This window comes from Gossypium hirsutum, unplaced genomic scaffold, assembly GCF_007990345.1.
Source record: "Gossypium hirsutum isolate 1008001.06 unplaced genomic scaffold, Gossypium_hirsutum_v2.1 scaffold_103, whole genome shotgun sequence".
NCBI lineage: Eukaryota > Viridiplantae > Streptophyta > Magnoliopsida > Malvales > Malvaceae > Gossypium > Gossypium hirsutum.
Genome location: NW_024402809.1, coordinates 1 through 21,128, shown reverse-complemented (window position 1 = coordinate 21,128; position 21,128 = coordinate 1). Strand labels below are relative to the sequence as shown.

At 33.7% G+C, this 21,128-nt stretch overlaps 1 long non-coding RNA gene and 2 pseudogenes across 2 annotated transcripts; all 3 read left to right on the top strand.

The window, feature by feature from the left end:
- Positions 1-2,614: 2,614 nt before the first annotated feature.
- LOC107952617 (uncharacterized) lies at positions 2,615-3,327 on the top strand. Of its 2 annotated transcripts, XR_005924140.1 has the most exons (3): positions 2,615-2,796; positions 2,904-3,211; positions 3,313-3,327. It is a non-coding gene; the product is annotated as an uncharacterized lncRNA (long non-coding RNA). The 2 variants fall into 2 exon arrangements; XR_005924139.1 differs by lacking the exon at positions 3,313-3,327 and having other exon boundaries at positions 2,904-3,288.
- An 88-nt stretch (positions 3,328-3,415) lies between these two features.
- LOC121203413 (polygalacturonase-like) lies at positions 3,416-4,270 on the top strand (annotated as a pseudogene).
- Positions 4,271-18,412: 14,142 nt separating this feature from the next.
- On the top strand, positions 18,413-19,598 carry LOC121226299 (polygalacturonase-like; annotated as a pseudogene).
- The last annotated feature ends 1,530 nt before the right edge of the window (positions 19,599-21,128 follow it).

The following is a 21,128-nucleotide window of genomic DNA, read 5'->3' as shown; positions in this document are numbered from 1 at the left end:
GCTGTTATACTGCTTTTCTTTCCATTTGTGTGCAGGTGAGCACGAAAATCACGGCGGTGATAAAGGCTTGACGATGGCGGCGACGGACCAGGTATTGACTGCGCACTGGTGCTTGCGGTGCGAGATCTTCTGACGTTTGGTATGGCTTGGGAGCTGCGGCGCAAACCCTAGCTAGGGTTTCCCGAAGCTGAAGATAGGTTGGGCCAATTGGGCCAATTAAGTCTTAGGTTACTGGACTAGTTTAGGGTATCAAGGGTATTGGGTACTTGATTGTAAATGGGTTGTTGGGTTAAGCGGGTTATTGGGTTAGTGTTTAGTTGGGTTATGGGTGTAACGGGTTATTGGGTTAGGCATTTAATTTTGGGCCTATGGGTTAGTGGGCTATGGTATTTGGGTTCTGCAAAAGGACTTAAATGGACTGTTTAATTTTATTTTTCGTTTAATTTCATTTTTTTTAATTTTTGTAAGCCCGGGCAAAATATGGGTTCTACAGTGATCACAGCTTGAACATATCCACTAAGCCTCAGGAATTCAATGTCATATTCTGCCACGGACTTGTCTCCTTGTTTTAGCTGATAAATTTGAGCCTACGAGCCTCCGTATACCTAGTGCCCAAATACTTTTTCTGGAAGGCCTCTTGAAAGTATTTTCAATTTATGCAATCTACTTGCATACCTCTTATGGCAAACTACCACTAATGATATGCCTCTTCTCTTAGCGAGGACATAGTGCTCTTCAACTTCTGCTCCGAAGTACAGTCTAAATCCTTCACAATTCTCTCCACCGACTCCATCCAATACTCAGCCACCGTTGGATTTTTTCCAGCAATGCCTTTGAACATTTCTAATGCATTCATTCAGAGCCTCTCTGCAACGGATCCCCGGCTCCCCAATCCAGTTTGGGCTCCAGCAACCCTTTGTAAAATCCTCAACATCACCTGGGTCATCGTGTCGTCGCCTTTTTCATTCTCAACACAATCCTCCTCTAGTATTGGGTTTTCTCCCTGGATAATGGGTAACTCTATAGGTGCAACCCTACGTGGACAACTCCTACCACGTCCGCCTTGGGTGTTCATAGTGATCTTTCGAAAGTTTTAAATCTAAAGTATATCTATAGTTTTCAAACAAAAGTTGAAGCATTATTTATCCTCCTAAATGTTCACAATCTAAAGTTTACAATTTATCTAAAATTTTTACAGTAATCTTGGTTTAATTTCCTATAGAAAAATAAAATTTTCAAAAATCTTATGGCTTGGTTTTTCCCAAAATACCCCTTTTCGATCCACTCATGCAAATATATATCAAAATTTCACGATGCAAATTTAGAAAAACTAGGCACTGATGCCACCAAATGTAACGTCCCCAACCTGGCCTAGACGTTAAACTTGAATTCGAAAGATTACATTAGCCACCAAAATGGCCTAGTAAGTAGTCGAAGTTTTGAAAACAAATATTTTTGAACATTCGTAGACCAAAACGTTCTATAAGGTGATCCAATCACACCTAAAAGGTTGGTGGCAACTCCTATTTTCGTTTTTCAAAAGCTGATCCCCATTTTTCAAACATCCCTTTAAAAAATGGTTTCGACAACTTGTAATTTTTTTTTGTTGAATGGATATTATATTTTTTTTAAAAACCTTACCAATAAATTGAAATAAAATAAAAGCATACTTGCATATTATGTTTATTAACGATACTTAGTAGCATTATAACTAAACTTGTATACCATTGCTGATACATGGAATAACTATATGAAATTGCAATGAGACTTTGAATTCAAGTAATCTACCGACCAAAGTTGGTTCCCCTTGGCTTCTGATACCAACTCAATCAAGGCAGGTTCAGTTTGTTTCATTGAAAGTGGTTTCCGAAAAATATTTTCTACATTTTCCTGTGTTTGTCTCATGGAAAACAGTTTGGTCAATGGAAAATAACTTACAAGTCAACAAAAAATAAGCCCTTTTTCTTTCACTCTAGAATGACTTAACCTTGATGGGAGATTTTATTTTTATATAAAAATTAACTTAAGTCAAGCTTAATATTATTATATTATTAATAAATTTTTATTTTTTAAAATATTTCAAATTAATAGAATACTATAATTTTCAATACTATTAAACATACATATTTAATTATCTATATCTAACCATATAATAAATTATTAATACAATATAGAAAAGAAATTAGTAATGGATAATTTTACTCATCATTTTTTTATACATTGCCTAGAACTACTCATAACTCCTCCCCAACCCTTAATATAGGATATCATTAATGCCTTTCAACATGCTCGAACCCACGGTCTCCTGCATGTGCAACAAGGTCGATGCCAATCGAGCTAAGTCGACAATTTTATTCATCATTTTCATTTATATATAGAAACCTTAAATAGTTATATTAAGTCACGTGTTAGTTAATTATTTTTACTATATCAAGTTTGTTGGCAAATTAACGAGTTAAACGCTTCCAAAAAAAAAGAAGTGCTAATTATAGTAGCAAAACTTGGTCATATTATTTACCCACGCTAATTAAAATAGAAAATTTTAGTTGGTTGTAATTTGGCCTTACTTTATCTATATAAGATGGTTTGAAACAAAACAAAAGACATAAATCATTCTCTCTTTGTAGTGAATAAAAATAAAGTATGGCTATTCAATTTAATTTTGTTTCATCCATGTTAATACTAGTACTTCTGTCGATATCATCCGTTGAAGATCAAGGAGGAGGAGGTGGTGGTGTTATTGATGTTGTTGCAAAGTTTGGTGCAAAGGCAGACGAGAAAACAGATTTGAGTAAGGTAAGCAAAATATCATATAACTTTATAGTTAGATAAAAGTATGCATAACTATTTTCCAAATATCTTATCTTAATATGTATCTTTTTTATTTTTTTATTTGGTTTTAGCCATTGTTGGATGCTTGGAAAGAAGCATGTGCCTCGACATCTCCGTCAAAAATTGTGATTCCTAAAGGGATATATTTTTAAGTACAGATACCTTAGATGGTCCTTGCAAGGCTCCTATTGAGCTTCAAGTTCAAGGCACTGTGAAGGTTCCGGCAGACCCTGGTGCTTTCAAGAAGCCTAAATGGATTTCTTTCAATAGAATTGAAAATTTCAAATTGTCTGGCGGAGGAGTTTTCGACGGCCAGGGAACCATTGCTTATAAAATGGAAGGTTGCAAAGGTCATGATTATTGTGGTTCACTTCCTATTGTAAGTTACTTTCTTATTGAGAAGTTATGACTTTTGCTTTTATAAATAGAATTAAGTAATAATTATTTTTTGTTTCATTCTGGAATTAAACAAAACCTAAGGTTTGATTTTTTAACCAATGCAATAATACAAGATATAACTACCAAAGACAGCAAGCAGTTCCAGGCTAATGTTATAGGATGCAAAAACATTACTTTTGAACATTTCACGGTATCTGCACCTGACGAAAGCCCAAACACAGATGGGATTCACCTTGGGAGATCAGATGGGGTCAATGTTCTTAACTCAGAGATAAAAACTGGTGATGATTGTGTTTCAATTGGGGATGGTTCCAAAAATTTGGTTATCAATGGAGTAACTTGTGGACCACGACATGGTATCAGTATTGGCAGTCTCGGATTGTTTAAAAATGAAGAACCAGTTGATGGAGTTACAGTAAAAAATTGCACCATGACTAATACTTCCAATGGTGTTAGAATCAAAACTTGGCCAGGTGCTGAACCTGGCACTTTTTCGAACATTCACTTTGAGGATATTACCGTGACCAATGTCAGTTCTCCTATTATAATTGATCAGAAATATTGCCCATGGAACAAATGCAAAATAAATGTATGTACATATTTATCAAAATCGTAAGAGAGAAAAAAGAGTTAACCGAACATTGAATCATTATTTTGTTGATGCAGGAAGAATCAAAAGTTAAACTAAGCAACATTAGTTTCAAAAACATTCACGGCACTTCTGCGCGTCCAGAAGCTGTCAAGATTATTTGTAGTGCTACCTTGCCTTGTGAAAATGTGGAACTTGTAGACATTGAAATTACGCACAGTGGATCGACTGGACCTGCAGTATCACAATGTTAGAATGTGAAGCCTAAAGTTAGTGGCAAACAAAATCCAGCTGCATGTTCTGCCCCTATCCCAGCAAAACCTACCCCGACCGCTTAATCAATAGCATAGGTATAAATTTTTTTGATGACGTTGTAACTCTTATAATTATATTTATTTTGCAAACAAATTTTTTTATATAATAAATTTATCAATTAAATTTGATAAAAAATATATTAAAATTAAAAAACTAAAAATTTAATATAATAATTTTATTTTTTTATTGTTTTAAATTAACCTTGAATCTTACAAATAAAAGCAAAACTCTAAAATACAAAATTGCACTATATAAATGTTAAGGAGTTGAATTTTTTAGAATAAAGATTAAATGGACACAATGTATAAACAATGAGAGCTAAAATTACTATTATGTCAATATTAAAAGCTATCAAATTTTTATAAAATGTTTGGCTATGGAATTTATCAAACTGGTTGAATCAAAAAACGATGGTTTAACACAACAGCCTATATACTAAATGACCCATCATTGCAACGAATTAGTGACTCCTCCTTCGGCTTACATATTAACCATGGCATTAGCTAGCAGGTATGATAGTTTAACATAACTATCAATCAAACAAGCCATTCTCGAGGAAAAATTGAGAACAAGTTACCCAAAAACCATCGTATACTCGAAGAAAATCCTTCCTAGATTAAACTCAAACATTATGAAACTCCAATGTAAGGCCTCGTTGGCCTTACAATAAGGACCAATCCTTCATTGGTGCTATCATTGTTATGTTTAAGGGAAAACGTCAGACTCCTAGGATTGACACGAGTTGAAAGTCACCGAGTTCATAAGATAACTGGTGGCTTCATGTTGTTTTTCTCTATATTCGGTATAAGTCCAACATTGATACGCTCAATATTTATATATATATTTGAAATTCATATATGTTGGAAATAAATTAAAATTTAGGTAATATAAAGGGTTAGATTACTTTTTGGTACCTAAACTTCACAAATTTTCTCATATTGTGGAACCCTAAACCTTAAATTTGACAATTGATTCTACTTTGAGGCTTGGATTTTTTTATCTAAATTAAACCTTGAATTTTGTAGTTGTTCTCACAATAGGGTTTGAAATTTTTTTGGTTCAAGTTAGTCCTTAAAGCCCCTAGAGTTTAGGCCCCAATGTGGGAACCATTGTCAAGTTTAAGGACTAACTTGGACATAAAAAAGTTCAAGGCCCAGAGTGGGAACGATTACCTTATTCAAGTCTCAATGTGAGAACAACTTACTAAGCTCAAAGCCTAACTTTGGCAAAAAAAAGTTCAGACTCCAATGTAAAAAAGTTACTAAATTAGATCCAAATAGTGATTTAATCTTAACATATATGATAATTTGTGTAGGAAAATTTGGAGCAGTGTTTGCATCCATACCTTTCCCCATCTTTGCAGCACTTTATTTTATACTTTTTGGCCTTGTAGGTATGTATTAATTCTAACCATAGCTACCCATTTTTATCCCAGCGTTAGATTGTCACATCCTGGAAACTGGATCGATGGTATTGACATTATATTATAGATTAAAAATAGAGTAAATAGAAATCACGTTAGTAATTAGGACTAAATAGGAATAATAGCAAAGTAGAGAACTTAAATAGGTAAATTAGGAGTAATGGTTAGAGGGGATTTATTAAAACAAAAGTAGAATTAGGAGGGATATATAGGATAAATAAACCAAGTTTATAAATGAATTTGCCTATATAAGTTGTCACTGCTCATTTTCTTCTCATGTTTTAATTTCCTTTTTTATTATTTTCTTTCTTTGTACACTTTCTTCATTTCAAAGCTGTTGCATTTGCTAGTTAATTTTCCTTCAAAATTTTATTGCGCATTACATTTATAAGCAACCAAGCACCACTTTCTTTTTTAAATTCTCAAGTAATACACCAACTTTTTCTTCTTAAACTTTGGTTCAGTTATTGAGCGGACCACTAGAAAGTCGTGAAGGCTAGCAAGAACGAAGGTAAACAATATATTTTCATATCAAACATGCATGAAATGGTTTTGACTAAAGTATCAATGGTTTAGTTAGAAAATATAAATAATCTTTGTTTTTTTATGATTTGGCTTCATGAAAATGGTGGATTAAAGCTGGCGAAGCTAAGAAATGTTGTTTAAAATGGTTTTGTTCTTGAGGAAGACGTTAAACGGTGACTGACTCTTAAAAGAAAGATTTAGGTGAGATTAACGTTTAAGTAACTGTCCAGATCTACATATATATGTACGTTAGGAGGGTTAAAGGTTAGAAAATGGGGAAAGTATTAGAATAATAAAAATCTGCAAGAGATAACATGAGTAGTGGGCTGTTGTTGAATAGAGAATGAATTAAATTGCTTTAGACAATATGTGATGTGTATTTTTTCATTCGAAGCTGAAAATACCGAAGAAGCATCGACTACTAGAGACAAAGGGAAGGAGAAGGTCACATAATCGACATTGTGGTGAACAGGGTGAGTACACTATATACTGCATCTAAAAACGAGGACACACTCTACTAAAAGCAAGTAAGACATGCGAACCCTATCTTCTGTCGTGAATTGAACATGTGCATGTGCGAACCTCTTCCATGCATTGTACAAACCTCATCTATGCGTTGTGCGAACTCTTAGCATGAATCTATGTCCGTGTGTTTTTACATGCTATGCGAACCTTGAGTAAAATGTACACATGCGTCCAGGGTTAGGTTAAATATATGATATATATATAGGCCTCTAAATTTTGTTATATAATATAATTTGTGTGTACAGTTATATATTATATGTAGGTTTGTGGCTTTTAATTTATGTAGTAAATATACATTGATGTAAAAGGGAATTGTTATATATAATGAATGCATGTGCAAAGGTTATTATAAATAATATAATATATGTACATAACTTTACATTAAAAGGGTTTTGTATTATATGTATGCATGCGTGGGTTTTAATATAAAAAATATATTTACATACCTTTGCATTAAAAATTTTTGTTCTATCTATTATATATAAATGTATATATATGCGGTGTGCGAACCCTAAATCTACTATGCTGTTGTTTTATGCCTAATTTTCTCTTTTGCAAGCTATTCTATGATGTGTTGTGGTACTGTGAGCTCTATTAAAAATTGTGAACCTAAAATGATGTGATCTGTAAATGTGTATTACTACGATATGTTGGCATTGTGAATTTTTGGAACCATTAGATATAGTTGGCTTGCCATAGGATCGTGAGTGCTCACCTATGTAATGTGATAGGGCATTATGGCCTAATGATTTGATGGAGAAAAAAGGGAATGTTAAGTAATGCTTCATTCACCGGGGATCGTAAAAGTGTGTTTTTTGAAGAGTGTGAGCATTCGTGCTACACTTATATAGCAATTTGAGTGACTCTATGAGTCTTAGGGTGTGTTTTAGGAGAACCGTTTATCCAATGAGTATATTATTTAATTATGTTTCATTTTCATGAACTGATAATATATCACTAAACTAAACGGGGTTGATTATATGTGAATTAGTGACATGCCAACCGATTTTATGCAAACCACCTACGTGTAGAACTATTTATGTGCGAACTGTTTTATACGATTTGTCTATAAGTGAGTTATTTTGTTTGTGAATTATTGATGTGTTTTCTTATGTTGTGTACTTGTTTATTCACTTAGCTTTCACAAGCTCATCTCTTTTAGCAGTGGAAAAGTGATAATAGTATGTATTTTTAATAAAAATAGGGGGTTTATAATTAACTGTATAGTGGCATCCTTAAATTCTATTTACGTGTCATGTAATACAAAAAACAAAACCTAAACCCTAAATTCCATGCCATAGTTCAAAATAAATTATATTAAAACTTTGAATAATTAAATAAATTGAATAATAAGCCTAAATAATTCAAAAATAAAACTGAGCCGAGACCCTTTGGATGTTGCGTCCACGTTTTAACTTGGTGGGTCATCTATAAGGATGGAAATAAATGGGGGATTTAGCTATGACGTTTAGTGTGAGTCACTTCATAAGAAAATCAGAGCAAATAGTCGTTAAAACATATTAAATAATAGCACATAGAATAATCGTATCTAACTAACAATTCCATCTTGATCAGAGATTTCTGATATGGGCACCCTATGCAACCGCACTATCTCAGAAATATAGAACTTAACCAATTTTTTCAAAGAGTAATCTTTACAGACAGGAAAGAAGTGTGTCGACTTAGTCAGCCGGTCTACTATTACCCAAATTAGATCTTTCTTAGTGGGTGTTAAGGGTAACCCACTAACAAAGTCCATCGTTATTCGCTCCCACTTCGACTAAGGTATTTTGATAGGTTGCAACAACCCAGAAGAGAACTGGTGTTCTGATAACCAATCCATACCTATAATTAAATCAAGCTCCTGAAATGGTAACTCCATAAGGTCTACTAGAGGCACTACCCCTTAAACCTCTAATGGACATCTCCTATAGACTTTATTTATAATAACTGGCTATCCTAAGGAGCTTGCTATGGTTATATCAATAATGGTTTCCTCTACCACAACACCTAATTTATCAGGCATATTACATGCAACATACGAATGGGTGGATCCTATTTCAATTAAGGGTAATTTATGAGATTGAATTAATGGAAACAATACTTGTGATGACATCAGACACATCCCTTTCCTCATGACCTCTAAAGATGTTAAACAAGGGTTGGTTGCCTAGCCTCGGTTCTAATCGTGCCTATTGCTACATTATTTGTAGCCCTATTTTGCCAACAGCCCTTTAGAGGTAGCTAGCCCACTCTCTGATTTTGGGTCGAAGTTTGTGCTTGATTACTCGAGCGAGAACAATCCTTCATCAAATGCTCCATTAATCTGCATTCCAAACAAACACCCATCTTCTTCCGACAATCTCCCAAATGGTAGTTTCCACAATATTTACAGTGGTAAACCTTACCCCTAGAGTTAGTTATTGCGCCCCTTGTCTGCAGTCTACCCTCTCTAAATAGTTTTATAGGATAAAAGTTTGAAGTAGTGGAACCCAAATCTCTTTTAACTAGGACCTTACTTTTCTCTCGTTGTTCGTGATTCACTAGTTTAATCTCTTCCACTATTTTGGCTTTCTCCATTAGGGTCTAAAACACTCATTTTTAGTGTGGAGCAACTTGAATCTTGAGGTCAAAACGCATCCCATTCTCGATCCTTAAGCATTTATCCTACTTCATGGTGATCACAGCTTGAGCATATCCATTGAGCCTCAGGAATTCAACCTCATATTCTATCACGGACTTGTCTCCTTGTTTTAGATCGATAAATTTGAGCCTACGAGCCTCTGTATACCTAGTGCCCAAATACTTTTTTCTGGAAGGCCTCTTGAAAGTATTTTCAATTTATGCGGTCTACTTGCATACCTCTTATGGCAAACTACCACTAATGATATGCCTCTTCTCTTAGGGAGAACATAGTGCTCTTCAACTTCTGCTCCGAAGTACAATCTAAATCATTCACAATTCTCTCCATCGACTCCATCCAGCCACCGTTGGATTTGTTCCAGTAACGCCTTTGAACATTTCTAACGCATTCATCGGAGCCTCTCTGCAACGGATCCCCTGCTCCCCGATCCAGTTTGGGCTCCAGCAACCCTTTGTAAAATCCTCAACATCACCTGGGTTATCGTGTCGTCACCAAAAACCATCGTATACTCGAAGAAAATCCTTCCTAGATTAAACTCAAACATTATGAAACTCCAACGTAAGGTCTTGTTGGCCTTACAATAAGGACCAATCCTTCATTGGCGCAATCATTGTTATGCTTCAGGGAAAACGTCAGACTCCTAGGATTGACACGAGTTGAAAGTCACCGAGTTCATAAGATAACTGGTGGCTTCATGTTGTTTTTCTCTATATTCGGTATAAGTCCAACATTGATACGCTCAATATTTTTATATATATATTTGAAATTCATATATGTTGGAAATGAATTAAAATTTAGGTAATATAAAGGGTTAGATTACTTTTTGGTACCTGAACTTGACAAATTTTCTCATATTGTGGAACCCTAGACCTTAAATTTGACAATTAATTCTACTTTGAGGCTTGGATTTTTTTATCTAAATTAAACCTTGAATTTTGTAGTTGTTCTCACAATAGGGTTTGAAATTTTTTTGGTTCAAGTTAGTCCTTAAAGCCCTAGAGTTTAGGCCCCAATGTGGGAACCATTGTCAAGTTTAAGAACTAACTTGGACATTAAAAAGTTCAAGCCCCAAAGTGGAAACGATAACCTTCTTCAAGTCTCAATGTGAGAACAATTTACTAAGCTCAAAGCCTAACTTTGGCAAAAAAAATTTCAGACTCCAATGTAAAAAAGTTACTAAATTAGATCCAAATAGTGATTTAATCTTAACATATATGATAATTTGTGTAGGAAAATTTGGAGTAGTGTTTGCATCCATACCTTTCCCCATCTTTGCAGCACTTTATTTTATACTTTTCGGCCTTGTAGATATGTATTAATTCTAACCATAGCTACCCATTTTTATCCCAACGTTTGATTGTCACATCATGGAAACTGGATCGATGGTATTGACATTATATTATAGATTAAAAATAGAGTAAATAGAAATCACGTTAGTAATTAGGACTAAATAGGAATAATAGCAAAGTAGAGAACTTAAATAGGTAAATTAGGAGTAATGGTTAGTGGGGGATTTATTAAAATAAAAGTAGAATTAGGAGGGATATATAGGATAAATAAACCAAGTTTATAAATGAATTTGCCTATATAAGTTGTCACTGCTCATTTTCTTCTCATGTTTTAATTTCCTTTTTTATTATTTTCTTTCTTTCTACACTTTCTTCATTTCAAAGCTGTTGCATTTGGTAGCTAATTTTCCTTCAAAATTTTATTGCGCATTACATTTCTAAGCAACCAAACACCACTTTCTTTTTTAAATTCTCAAGTAATACACCAACTTTTCTTCTTAAACTTTGGTTCGGTTATTGAGCGGACCACTAGAAAGTCGTGAAGGCTAGCAGGAACGAAGGTAAGCAATATATTTTCATATCAAACATGCATGAAATGCTTTTGACTAAAGTATCAACAGTTTAGTTAGAAAATATAAATAATCTTTGTTTTTTTATGATTTGGCTTCATGAAAATGGTGGATTAAAGCTGGTGAAGCTAAGAAATGTTGTTTAAAATGGTTTTGTTATTGAGGAAGACGTTGAACAGTGACTGATTCTTAAATGAAAGATTTAGGTGAGATTAGCGTTTAAGTAACTGTCCAGATCTACAAATATATGTACGTTAGGAGGGTTAGAGGTTAGAAAATGGGGTAAGTATTAGAATAATAAAAATCTGCAAGAGATAACGGAGTAGTGGGCTGTTGTTGAATAGAGAATGAATTAAATTGTTTTAGACAATATGTGATGTGCGTTTTTTCATTCGAAGCTGAAAATATTGAAGAAGCATCGACTAGTAGAGACAAAGGAAAGGAAAAGCTCACATAATCGACATTATGGTGAACAAGGTGAGTACACTCTATACTGCATCTGAAAACGAGGACGCACTCTGCTAAAAGCATGTAAGACATACGAACCTTATCTTCTATCGTGAATTGAACATGTGCATGTGTGAACCTCTTCCATGTATTGTGCAAACCTCATCTATGCGTTGTGCGAACTCTTAGCATGAATCTATGTCCGTGTGTTTTTACATGCTATACATTGATGTAAAAGGGAATTGTTATATATAATGAATGCATGCGCAAAGGTTATTATAAATAATATAATATATGTACATAACTTTACATTAAAAGGGTTTTGTATTATATGTATGCATGCGTGGGTTTTAATATAAAAAATATATTTACATACCTTTGCATTAAAAATTTTTGTTCTATCTATTATATATAAATGTATATATATGCGGTGTGCGAACCCTAAATCTACTATGCTGTTGTTTTATGCCTAATTTTCTATTTTGCAAGCTATTCTATGATGTGTTGTGGTACTGTGAGCTCTATTAAAAATTGTGAACCTAAAATGACGTGATCTGTAAATGTGTATTACTACGATATGTTGGCATTGTGAATTTTTGGAACCATTAGATATAGTTGGCTTGCCATAGGATCGTGAGTGCTCACTTATGTAATGTGATAGGGCATTATGGCCTAATGACTTGATGGAGAAATAAGGGAATGTTAAGTAATGCTTCATTCACCGGGGATCGTAAGAGTGTGTTTTTCGAAGAGTGTGAGCATTCGTGCTACACTTATATGGCGATTTGAGTGACTCTATGAGTCTTAGGGTGTGTTTTAGGAGAACCGTTTATCCAATGAGTATATTATTTACTTATGTTTCATTTTCATGAACTGATAATATATCACTAAACTAAACGGGGTTGATTATATGTGAATTAGTGACATTCCAACCGATTTTATGCAGACCACCAACGTGTAGAACTATTTATGTGCGAACTGTTTTATACGATTTGTCTATAAGTGAGTTATTTTGTTTGTGAATTATTGATGTGTTTTCTTGTGTTGTGTACTTGTGTATTCACTAAGCTTTCGTAAGCTCATCTCTTTTAGTAGTGGAAAATGATAATAGTATGTATTTTTAATAAAATCGGGGGTTTATAATTAACTGTATAGTGGCATCCTTAAATTCTATTTACGTTCATGCAATACAAAAAACAAAACCTAAACCCTAAATTCCATGCCATAGTTCAAAATAAAATATATTAAAACTTTGAATAATTGAATAAATTGAATAATAAGCCTAAATAATTCAATAAATAAAACTGAGCCGAGACCCTCTGGATGTCGCGTCCACGTTTTAACTTGGTGGGTCATCTATAAGGATGGAAATAAATGGGGGATTTAGCTATGACGCTTAGTGTGAGTCACTGTATAAGAAAATCAGAGCAAACAGTCGTTAAATCATATTAAATAATAACACATAGAATAATCATATCCAACTAACAATTCCATCTTGATAGAGATTTCTGATATGGGCACCCTATGCAACTGCACTATCTCAGAAATATAGAACTTAACCAGTTTTTTCAAAGAGTAATCTTTACAGACAGGAAAGAAGTGTGTCGACTTAGTCAGCCGGTCTACTATTACCCAAATTAGATCTTTCTTAGTGGGTGTTAAGGGTAACCCACTAACAAAGTCCACCGTTATTCGCTCCCACATCGACTAAGGTATTTTGATAGGTTGCAACAACCCAGAGGGAACTGGTGTTCTGATAACCAATCCATACCTATAATTAAATCAAACTCCTGAAATGGTAACTCCATAAGGTCTACTAGAGGCACTACCCCTTAAACCTCTAATGGATATCTCCTATAGACTTTATTTATAATAACTGACTATCCTAAGGAGCTTGCTATGGTTATATCAATAATGGTTTCCTCTACACAACACCTAATTTATCAGGCATATTACATGCAACATACGAATGGGTGGATCCTACTTCAATTAAGGGCAATATATGAGATTGAATTAATGGAAAAAATACTTGTGATGACATCAGACACATCCCTTTCCTCACGACCTCTAACAATGTTAAACAAAGGTTGGTTGCCTAGCCTCGGTTCTAATCGTGCCTATTGCTACATTATTTGCAGCCCTATTTTGCCAACAGCCCTTTAGAGGTAGCTAGCCCACTCCCTGATTTTGGGTCGAAGTTTGTGCTTGATTACTCGAGCGAGAAAAAGCTTTCATCAAATGCTCCATTAATCTGCATTTCAAACAAACACCCATCTTCTTCCGACAATCTCCCAAGTGGTAGTTTCCACAATATTTACAGTGGAAAACCTTACCCCTAGAGTTAGTTACTGCGCCCCTTGTCTGTAGTCTACCCTCTCTAAATAGATTTATAGGATGAAAGTTTGAACTAGTGGAAGCCAAATCTCTTTTAACTAGGACCTTACTTTTCTCTCGTTGTTCGTGATTCACTGGTTTAATCTCTTCCACTATTTTGGCTTTCTCCATTAGGGTCTAAAACACTCATTTTTAGTGTGGAGCAACTTGAATCTTAAGGTCGAAACGCATCCCATTTTCGATCCTCAAGCATTTATCCTACTTCATGGTGATCACAGCTTGAGCATATCCACTGAGCCTCAGGAATTCAACCTCATATTATATCACAGACTTGTCTCCTTGTTCTAGATTGATAAATTTGAGCCTACGAGCCTCTGTATACCTAGTGCCCAAATACTTTTTCTGGAAGGCCTCTTGAAAGTATTTTCAATTTATGCGGTCTATTTGCATACCTCTTATGGCAAACTACCACTAATGATATGCCTCTTCTCTTAGGGAGAACATAGTGCTCTTCAACTTCTGCTCCGAAGTAAAATCTAAATCCTTCACAATTCTCTCCACCGACTCCATCCAGCCACCGTTGGATTTGTTCCAGCAATGCCTTTGAACATTTCTAACGCATTCATTCGAGCCTCTCTGCAACGATCCCCTTCTCCCCGATCCAGTTTGGGCTCCAGCAACCCTTTGTAAAATCCTCAACATCACCTGGGTTATCGTGTCGTCACCATTTTCGTTCTCAACATAATCCTCCTCTGGTATTGGGTTTTCTCCCTGGACAATGGGTAACTCTATAGGTGCAGCCCTACGTGGCCAACCCCTACCACGTCAGCCTTGGGTGTTCACAGTGATCTTTCGAAAGTTTTAAATCTAAAGTATATCTATAGTCTTCAAAGAAAAGTTGAAGCATTATTTATCCTCCTAAATGTTCACAATCTAAAGTTTACAATTTATCTAAATTTTTTACAGTAATCTTGGATTTAATTTCCCATAGAAAAATAAAATTTTCAAAAATCTTGTGGCGTGGTTTTTCCCAAAATACCCCTTTTCGATGCACTCATGCAAACATATATCAAAATTTCACAATGCAAATTTAGAAAAACTAGGCACTAATGCCACGAAATGTAACGTCCCCAACCTGCCTAGACGTTAGACTTGAATTTGAAAGATTACATTAGCCACCAAAATGGCCTAGTAAGCAGTCGAAGTTTTGAAAACAAATATTTTTGAACATTTGTTTAGCTTTAGAAGAAAACTTAGTTTATTATCAATATATTTATTACTCAAAATTTTAGTATTGTTTAGTACATAAATTATTGATGTCTGTCTTCTTGTGTTGTGTACATGTGTATTCACTGAGCTTTCCTGAGCTCATCTCTTTGCTTTCTTCTCCCTTCACGATAAGTAGTGCATGGGATAATGAGCAGGGCAGCAGTTCAAGATCTATCACACAAGCTTTGTTTTTACAGTATGTGCGTCGAGCTTATAAAATCCCAAGAAGGGAATATGGGACATTTCCAGCCTAGAGAATTGGAATGGGGCTTAGATAATTTTAGACAATTTAAAAATAATTTTTTAGAGGGTTGTAATTGGAATTTTTGGTCTATTTTAAATTTTGGGATTTTTTAATCTCCATGTTTGCTTGTTTGGCTGAATTTGCTGTTTGAATTATATGATACTGCCCATATGAACTAACGAGAAATTTTGCAGCTAGTACAACTTGTCGAAATCCAGGTACGCCTTATTCCGCTTATTATATGGCTTATAGTTTAATTTAGAAAAGCATGCTCTTAGGAGTAAATGCTTGTATGAAATATTTTGTATCTGTATAGTGAGTATGGATGGTTGGTGTGATTTGTGGTAGTTTTTCAGAGAATCACCTCGGTGGCAAATGTGTCGCTCGAAATCCAGGTCGGACCCTCTCGGTTGAGTTTGGGGTGTCATATAGATCTTTACTCGACTAATTCAAATTCGAGCTCGATATAACTTTTTTTAGCATAAAAAGTCATATTAGTTTAAGAACTTGATAACTTTTCTCAATTTAATCCTTAAATTTAGATTCCATTAAAGTACACGTAAATGATATTACTAAATTCTACTATGCCATCACCTGATTTAATTAATTAATATTTTAATATATTTCTTACATTTTATAGATTTAAAAATTTTAGGTGATTGCTTCGTAAATTAAAAGTGTTACATCATCCGAATCCAAGTTCATGAAAAAATTTCCCAATTTTGTCAAAGACAAATATGGACCAAGATGAAAAAAATTATTTCATTTAGGCCTAAATATTGGTTTATCTAATCTTAGTAACCTTAATGAAAATATTGTTGCTTTGTTTATTGCAGGTTCTGTTAGATTATCATGTCTGCAATTCAGAAACATGAATTACACGAGAAACCTTATCATAACAGGATTATCACTCTTCTTAGTGATTTCCATCCCTTAATTCTTCAACTAATATTGAACCCATCCCATCATGGCCTCGCTCACACCGATGTAGCCTGAGTAAGTGTTTTTATTTTATTTCTTTAAAAAAAAACTCCAATCCCATAATCTTCAATGATAAAAGAGGGTAAAACAAAGTGAATGTTTTTTCAGTTTAATGTATTCGTGAACACCGTGTTCTCACTGCCGATAATGGTGGGATTGATGGTGGAGGTGATCTTAGACAACATGATAAAGTGAAGAAATCGAAGAAAGCTAGAGGGATGCCATGAGGCTTAAGTTTTTATCGGTTAGAGGAGATAATAGGATTGAAGAATTTTATACTATGCCTTTTAGTCGGAATAGGTTTTTTCCACCAACCTAAATTTCCCAAAATTAGGCATGGTAATTGCATATGTTTTACCCGTTTTTCCTTTGATAAATATGGGTAGTAGGAGACGACAATTCGTGTAATTTTTTAAAATAATTTATGAATTATTTATTAATTTTTATTATTTAAATTATTATTTTTTTATAAATATTTTTGTATTAGTGGCAAGAGTAATTTAAATATGAGCTTTTAAAGTTGTCAACATTGCTACCAAAGTAAGGCCTTAATCTTTCGGCTGGCAGAGTGGTTGTTGACGATTATATGGCTGAAAAGCAACCCTCCCTTCCCCCTTTATCTTCCATCTCATTGAATTTTGTATTATCTGGCACAGTATCTTCCTGTGGACGCCAATGAGATGCGAATGAGCCTTCTCTTTTCCAACATAATATTGCATTGTTTGGCTCCTCTGCCAAGGCTTTGATTTCCCATTTTTGAGAGCTCTCGAGAAGCTTTAGTTTGCCTATTTTTGCTCGAGCTTTTCGCATTTATTGGGTGCTTGAGGTGTGCCATTGTAACAGCAGTGAAGGCATGACAAACTATACACATCAAGGTCCAACCTTCACAGCCCTAATGGCTAAACACCAACATATGATAGAGTTTTCAACTTGATTCAAACAAAGTATGATTTTCTATTGTAATTCATTTTGTATTTACATCTTATTTAGTACTTTACCCGAGATTTGATCCTCACTTGTAATTTTTTTCGTTGAATGGATATTATTTAAAAAAAACTTACCAATAAATTGAAATAAAATAAAAGCATACTTGCATATTACGTTTATTAACGATACTTAGTAGCATTATAACTAAACTTGTATACCATTGCTGATACATGGAATAATTATATGAAATTGCAATGAGACTTTGAATTCAAGAACTCTACCGACCAAAGTTGGTTCCCCTTGGCTTGTGATACCAACTCAATCAAGGCAGGTTCTGTTTGTTTCATTGAAAATGGTTTCCGAAAAATATTTTCTACATTTTCTTGTGTTTGTCTCATGGAAAACAGTTTAGTCAATGGAAATAACTTACAAGTCAACAAAAAATAAGCCCTTTTTCTTTCACTCTAGAATGACTTAACCTTTATGGGAGATTTTATTTTTATATAAAAAATAACTTAAGTCAAGCTTCATATATTATATTATTAATAAATTTTTATTTTTTAAAATATTTCAAATTAATAGAATACTATAATTTTCAATACTATTAAACATACATATTTAATTATCTATATCTAACCATATAATAAATTATTAATACAATATAGAAAAGAAATTAGTAATGGATAATTTTACTCATCATTTTTTTATACATTGCCTAGAACTACTCATAACTCTTCCCCAACCCTTAATATAGGATATCATTAATGCCCTTCAACATGCTCGAACCCACGGCCTCCTGCATGTGCAACAAGGTCGATGCCAATCGAGCTAAGTCGACAATTTTATTCATCATTTTCATTTATATATAGAAACCTTAAATAGTTATATTAAGTCACGTGTTAGTTAATTATTTTTACTATATCAAGTTTGTTGGCAAATTAACGAGTTAAACGCTTCCAAAAAGAAAAAGAAGTGCTAATTATAGTAAGCAAAACTTGGTCATATTATTTACCCACGCTAATTAAAATAGAAAATGTTTAGTTGGTTGTAATTTGGCCTTACTTTATCTATATAAGATGGTTTGAAACAAAACAAAAGACAGAAATCATTCTCTCTTTGTAGTGAAAAAAATAAAGTATGGCTATTCAATTTAATTTTGTTTCATCCATGTTAATACTAGTACTTCTGTCCATATCATCCGTTGAAGGTCAAGGAGGAGGAGGTGGTGGTGTTATTGATGTTGTTGCAAAGTTTGGTGCAAAGGCAGACGAGAAAACAGATTTGAGTAAGGTAAGCAAAATATCATATAACTTATAGTTAGCAGATAAAAGTATGCATAACTATTTTCCAAATATCTTATCTTTATATGTATCTTTTTTATTCTTTTATTTGGTTCTAGCCATTATTGGATGCTTGGAAAGAAGCATGTGCCTCGACATCTCCGTCAAAAATTGTGATTCCTAAAGGGATATATTTTTTAAGTACAGCTACCTTAGATGGTCCTTGCAAGGCTCCTATTGAGCTTCAAGTTCAAGGCACTGTGAAGGCTCCGGCAGACCCTGGTGCTTTCAAGGAGCCTAAATGGATTGCTTTCAATAGAATTGAAAATTTCAAATTGTCTGGCGGAGGAGTTTTCGACGGCCAGGGAACCACTGCTTATAAAAGGGAAGGTTGCAAAGGTCATGATTATTGTGGTTCACTTCCTATTGTAAGTTACTTTCTTATTGAGAAGTTATGACTTTTTTTTATAAATAGAATTAAGTAATAATTATTTTTTGTTTCATTCTGGAATTAAACAGAACCTAAGATTTGATTTTTTAACCAACGCAATGATACAAGATATAACTACCAAAGACAGCAAGCAGTTCCAGGCTAATGTTCTAGGATGCAAAAACATTACTTTCGAACATTTCACCGTATCTGCACCTGACGAAAGCCCAAACACAGATGGGATTCACATTGGGAGATCGGATGGGGTCAATGTTCTTAACTCGGAGATAAAAACTGGTGATGATTGTGTTTCAATTGGGGACGGTTCCAAAATTTGGTTATCAATGGAGTAACTTGTGGACCAGGACATGGTATCAGTATTGGTAGTCTCGGATTGTTTAAAAATGAAGAACCAGTTGATGGAGTTACAGTAAAAAATTGCACCATGACTAATACTTCCAATGGTGTTAGAATCAAACTTGGCCAGGTGCTGAACCTGGCACTTGTTCGAACATTCACTTTGAGGATATTACCGTGACCAATGTCAGTTCTCCTATTATATTGATCAGAAATATTGCCCATGGAACAAATGCAAATAAATGTATGTACATATTTATCAAAATCGTAAGAGAGCAAAAAGAGTTAACCGGTCATTGAATCATTATTTTGTTGATGCAGGAAGAATCGAAAGTTAACTAAGCAACATTAGTTTCAAAAACATTCACGGCACTTCTGCGCGTCCAGAAGCTGTCAAGATTATTTGTAGTGCTACTTTGCCTTGTGAAAATGTAGAACTTGCAGACATTGAAATTACGCATAGTGGACCGACTGGACCTGCAGTATCACAATGTTCGAATGTGAAGCCTAAAGTTAGTGGCAAACAAAATCCAGCTGCATGTTCTGCCCTATCCCAGCAAATCTACCCGACCGCTTAATCAATAGCAGAGGTATATTTTTTTGATGACGTTGTAACTCTTATAATTTATTTCGCAAATAAATTTGTTTTTTTTATTCTATGTTATAAGAATATTTTTCATAATTAATTATTTTAAAATACACTCAACAAAAATATTGCAATGGACAACATTTTTGCATTTAGGTTACGATATAATTAATTTTAGATACTCTGACCAATTTTTATTATTTGTTTTTTTTCTTTATATATTTTTTTTTTTTATAAATTGGCATAAAAATTTAATAATCAATATTTATACATTGTATCAATTTAGTTTTGATTCTAAAAATAACCTTTAACTTTTACACCTTGTATAATTTGATTTTCTTTTTAGTTTTCTTTTTTTAGTACTCTTTCACCTTAAAAGGTAAAAAAATAAATTTATCAATTAAATTTGATCGAAAATATGTTAAAATTAAAAACCTAAAAATTAATATAACAATTTTATCTTTTTTTATTGTTTTAAATTTAACCTTGAATCTTACAATAAAAGCAAAACTATAAAAATACAAAATTGCACTATATAAATGTTAGGGAGTTGAATTTTTTAGAATAAAGATTAAATGGACACAATGTATAAACAATGAGAGCTAAAATTACTATTATGTTAATATTAAAAGCTATCAAAGTTTCATAAAATGTTTGGCTATGGAATCATCAAACGGTTGAATCAAAAACGATGGTTTAACACAATAGCCTATATACTAACGACCCATCATGCATGAATGTGACTCCTCTTTGGCTTACATATTAACCGTGGTATTAGCTAGCAGGTACGATAGTTTAACATAACTATCAATCAAACAAGCCATTCTCGAGGAAAAATTGAGAACAAGTTACCCAAAAACCATCGTATATCGAAGAAAATCCTTCCTAGATAAAAACATTAAAACTCCATAAGGTTGGCCTTACATAAGACAACTTCATTGGCGCAATCATGTATGCTCAGGAAACGTCAACTCCTGGATGAACGAGTAACACCGGTTCATAATAATTCTTATTTTTTTTTATATTCGGTATAACCTTATATTATTTTTATATTATTTTTATATGTGATGAATTAAAATTAGTAAAAGTAGATACTGGTACGAATGACAATTTCTAATGTGAACCTAACCAAATTTGACAAGACTACTGAGGCTTGGATATCA